Genomic DNA, 5420 nt, shown 5'->3' with positions numbered 1-5420 from the left:
ATTCAGGGGACACGGGTTCGAGCCCTGGTCTGGGAAGATCCCACACGCCGCGGAGCAACTAAGCCCGTGCACCACAACTACTGAGCCTGCGCTCTAGAGCCCTCGAGCCACAACTACTGAGCCCGCATGCCACAACTACTGAAGCCCGCGTGCCTAGAGCCCGTGCTCCGCAACAAGAGAAGCCACCGCAATGAGAAGCCCACACACTGCAACGAAGAGTAGCCCCCGCTCGCCGCAACTAGAGAAAGCCCGCGTGCAGCAACGAAGACCCAACGCGGTCATAACGAAAAAAAGTAATTAATTAATTAAAAGAAAAAAGGAAAGAACTTGACACATGGATCTCAGACGCTCTATTGAAAAAAACTGTTCCAAAATGCACAACTGCAGGAAGGTTGCAACATTAGCTAAGGACTTGAAGAGAGGAAACACACAGGACCATTTTTCCTCAGTTAGGAGACAAATCTTTTTCTCAGGTCCTAAGGGCATTCAAGAAGGGCCATCCCAATAGGATCTGGGGACTTCCTACTGTGAACTCTCCCAAGTACAAAATAACTGAGAACAGGTTTATCCCAATTCTATTGGGAAAGACCATCACACCATGCCCAAAGAGACCAACAGGACCACTACCACCACACAGCTGGCAATCTGAGCCAGCACCTTCTACCCTGGGCACCACTGGACCACTGTACCTGCACCCTGCAGGAAGAACGCCATAGTGGTTCCCCTTGCCCTGCCCGTTCCACTATTAACTGACGGATCTGCGCATTGTGAGGCAGAAAAGAAAAAACAAACCAAAAAACAAAAAGTCTGGAGAAGAGGGAATATGCACCTAATATTTAATCACCAACTTGGCTCAGAAACCTATGGGGAATAAATTTTATAAACCAGCCTGGAACTGGTTCTCAGAAGACACCTCTAAGATTGTAAGCTCTGAACTCAAACTCTTCTGGGTTGATATAGTGTCATTTGCAGGCAATCTAAAACTCAATCACCATCAAACCTCATATTCTGAATTCTTCCGGAGCTACTTCTGGAGTCTACTCCATACAGTTTTCTCCATTTTACTTCAAACTACCCACGAATCAGTTTTTTTCCCCCAAACTTCACCCTGCCACGTCAAATTCAAATAACACCACGCCACGGATTCTAATCACTCACCAGATCCGCTCCAAACACTGATGCAACGTTAAGGATACAAACTCCACTCTAAACTCAGTTCTGCTTGTTCCAAACATGGGAAAGCAATTCCATTAGCTATGCCACAAAGGCTACACTGGCAACCAGGGCCCATTTATCTCCAAAGCAGAATAAATTTCTCCTTTGGACACAATGCAACACTGCTTAGTGAGTTCACTTGAGCATTTCACAACTCATTCTTGTTGAGGACTGGTGGGTATGGAAGGTGATGGGGTACAATGCCAACTTTCTGCACAAAACTTCCTGGGTATCCTCAAGAAATAATACGAAGAGGCTGATTTTTCTCCCACAGCAAACACCAGTATTACTATTACTTGAACAACTGTCAACGCTGTCCGCAAAAGGGCCATTTGATTATGACCCCTTCGCCCCCCAAAACTGGAAAAGTCATTAACCCCAAATTGTCTTACCCTCTCTCTCTCTTCCTCCTGTCGTCTTATTCCTTGTCCTTTCCAGGGCTCCTGAACTTTCTGTAAACAAATTGTCTGGGTTACAGGGGCCGGTAAGGGTGCAGCCACCGGAGAACTGTGGAGAACCTCAGAATTCTTTGACCATCAGCACTCAGTCCAAAAGGCAGGCGGACCCCTGACCAACGATCCAAAGATGCAAGGATAGAACAACAGGAGTGCAGGGCTACCCCCTATGTGGATACGAGGGAAATACATCCAATTCCCAGCAACTAAGATGAACTCTACCACCAGTGCGTGGGGTCCACCCCTGGGCTCAGACACTGGTTCTTCTTGGTCTCCCGGGGCCGCAGGTAACCGGAGGCGGGGGCGGGGGTGTGTGGGGATGGTTAGAGAACCGAAGAGCTGGAAGAAGAGAAGCGTCCCTGCCTCCCAAGGATTGGCTCAGAAGGCAAAGCTGAGGACCCGAGGGGGATGCACAAGCCCTTGTGTCAGGCACAGTGCCAGTTCAGGCCCAGGCACTTCCTCTGGCCTCCCCCCCACCGCGAGGACTTCGCCCCTGCCTACCCAAGGCCCTGCGCCAAGAAGTACCTCCCTCAGCCTGCACAGTGGTCTAGCTACTGGAGACCCCGGCTGTCCCCCAAACACCTTCGCTGCCCTGAGACAGCCCCTGGGCGCCTTCTCCTGAGGTCGCCCACCACCCCTTCCTCTAAGACCCCTCTTTGGGACGCCCCTCCTTCCTCTCCAGGGACCTGAACTCTGCCACCCACCAGACAGACACCCGCCCCCTAAACCCCCCCATTCCTCCCCATCGCCCGCTCCTCCACAACCACTTCCGGTTCCGGGACGGACACACGTACAGTCCCATCGTGGACCCCCCCCTTCCCCGCCCCCCCCCCAAGGAAAAGGGGAGGGGGAAGGAGCAGAGAGCTCGGCGCGCGCCGGCTGCAGCGGCGCGAGACTCACCCGGCGGCGACGGCTGCGGCGGCGCCAGAGCCGGAGCCAGAGAGCGGGAGGGGCGGCGTTTGCTGGGAAGGAGGGAGCCGAGTGCGGTGGGAGGACCCGGAGGGGGCGAGGAGAGGGGAATAGCGCCAGGCGAGCGCGCGGGCACGCACTTTAGGCGCGAGGCTGACCCACACACTCACACGCACGGATCGTGCGCGAGACACCCGCAGGGCGGGGGCGCTAGGCAGTGGGTGGCCCCCTCCCTCCCTCCCTCCCCTAACACTCACCCGGAAGTGGTGCCGCAGCTCGTGCTCCCGAGAACCCCGATTCCTCCACGCCCCCTCCCTCCCTCCCTCCCCCCACTGGCTCGGAGTTGAGCCGCGGTTGAGAGAAGGCGGGAGCGCCGGAAACGAAAAGGGGGGAGGGAGGGAAGTAGCAATGTTGGGGGGGCGGCAATGGGGAAGGGGGGGAAAATGCAAAGGTCGAGTCACTTCCGGGAGCAGTTAGAGCACATCCGGCGCAGCTAGCGCTCAAGCATACTCAGGGCGGAAGTTACGACAAGTAGGGGCGGAAGTAGCTTCTGCCCGGGGACGCGGTAGATTTCCCCCCCCCCCCCCCGGGATGTGACGCCACAGCGGAAGTGAAGGTGGGTTCCGCTAAGGGCAGGAGCCGAACCTTCACGACTGCGGTTCCGGGCTTCCGGAAGGGACTTCAGGGGAAGTGGGAGGGTGGGAACGCGACAGGTTCATGAATTATGCATCAAGGTATGAGGGGCGGTATGGATTCTTAAAAGACGGGTCTTGGTTCCCTTACCCCAAGGGGACATAGGCAGACGTAGGGAGTTACCATTCTTTTTTCTGACATACTCTCAAGAATGTCGCAATGCTTTGAATATGAAAGAAAGGAAAAGGATGTGTCAGTTTTCTGAGGTCCCTCCTTAGGCCCAAAGCGTGACTAATAACCCCTCCCAAGCCTCAGGATCTGACCCCTGCCTAGCCACACCCCTTACTCTCTTTGCTTTGGTCTCTAAGTTCTTGTGGCCCTCTTCCACATCTTTATCTCCTACTCACCCAGCTTTACTTTTAAATATAGCATTCACCTCTACCTGATTCTATATTGTTGGATGTCCTCCTCTTCTCACTGGAATATCGGCCCCGCGAGGGCAGGGACTCTGAATTGTTCGCTGCTGTATCCTCAGAGCCTGGCACTTAGTAAGCAGTTGGTAAACGTTTGTTGCATCAGTGAACAATTAATGTGAACTCTTTCAGGAAGCCTTCCTTGATTGCTCCAACGGTCTCGTTCTCCGAATTTCCACAGCATTTAGTCCGTACCTTTTTTTTTTTTTTTGGCTGTTTTAACTATTTCATATATGTGACTCTTCAGCAAGTTTGTCAGCAACTCGGGAAAAACTGTCTCATACATGGTACCCGCCCACTGCTTTGCTGAGCACACAGTAGATGCTAAATAAATACATGCTATTTGAGTAAATGAATGCTGCCACCAGCCTGTCCCAGATCTGACCAGAATCCCTCTGGGCTCAGCTCTATTTTGAGTGAAACAGAATCAAAGTGCCTCCTATTAACAGTAATAGTTCCTTGCTTAGAGATCAAAATAACCCGGATAGGAATAACTGTAATGCCAAATTTTACATATAATGAACATAAGACTCTGAAGACTTAAGTGATTTTTCCCAAGGTCACAGCTTCCGCAGGAAGTAGCAAAAGACACCTAAAAATAAAAATTCCAATTAAATGTTTAAATAGAAGATATGTATTTGTAATTGTATCTTTTTAAAAGCGTCCGCTCTCTTTATCACATTTTGGGACTCTGTAACCTGTCTGTGTCAACCCAATAGTGACACAATAGGATAAGGGTCTTAAGGGCGCAGATGTGACCAGACATAGTTGCTGTATGGGTTAGAGATCGATGATTTGAGAAACCTTGACTTTGGGGGCAGAGATAGAAAAGTGGGAGCAAAATGGTGGTAATCACTATAAGTCCTGGTTCTCTTTCTGTTCTTCTCCTATTTACAATAACTGGCACCCCCCGGGGCCTCGGTGTCTCCAATTGTCAACCCTGCCCTTGCTATAAGAAGCAAGTTTTAGTGCTTTGAACTCCTTAGAGAAAAGCTTTAGAGAGATAAATGTGGGGCGTAGGGGGAGGAGGGCTGTTAATTTTAGCCTGGGGTTTTCCAGCTGGCACACTGTTTTCATCTTGAATCACTTCCACACCCTGAGCTCTGCCTGGGAGATCCCTCCTCCTGGGGGCTTCCCCACTCCCTGATTTGGTCTGAGCCACAATGGTAAGCATTCCAGAAAAATGCTTAAGAGAAGCCTGGCTTAGTCATTCGATGCACAGCTCAGGAGGCAAAGAAAGCATAGAGATGAGAGATGCTCGTCCCGGTAGTGATGGGCGGCCTCCAAAAAGCAAAGGGGTAGTATGGCCCCTGTTTCTGTTCTTGGTCTGTGACTAAGCAGTGACTCTGCTTTGCCACTTGGAGCCTTCTGAGGACCTCCCGAGGCCCCACAGTTTCAGTTTCAACTCTACATGAGATAAAGTTAGGATCCTTCCCCAGGGCCTCCTGACTCTTCCTGGTTAGCATAACAATGGAATTTAGTTTGGGATCATTCGTTTAGGACAACTCAGAACACTCGGACATCTTTCTCCTCTGTCTCTCCCTGCCATCTGACTTTCCATGGGGAAGGAGGGCATTTAGGGAGAAGGAACAGGTAAGAATTTCCTGTGTCTTGCTGGTATATTTTATTTAAATTTAGAGAAACAGGGCTTCCCTGGTGGCGCAGTGGTTGGGAGTCCGCCTGCCGATGCAGGGGACACGGGTTCGTGCCCCGGTCCGGGAAGATCCCACATCCC

Source organism: Physeter macrocephalus, chromosome 6 (assembly GCF_002837175.3).
Source record: "Physeter macrocephalus isolate SW-GA chromosome 6, ASM283717v5, whole genome shotgun sequence".
In the NCBI taxonomy this organism is placed as follows: Eukaryota; Metazoa; Chordata; class Mammalia; order Artiodactyla; family Physeteridae; genus Physeter; species Physeter macrocephalus.
This window is presented reverse-complemented; position numbering follows the sequence as displayed.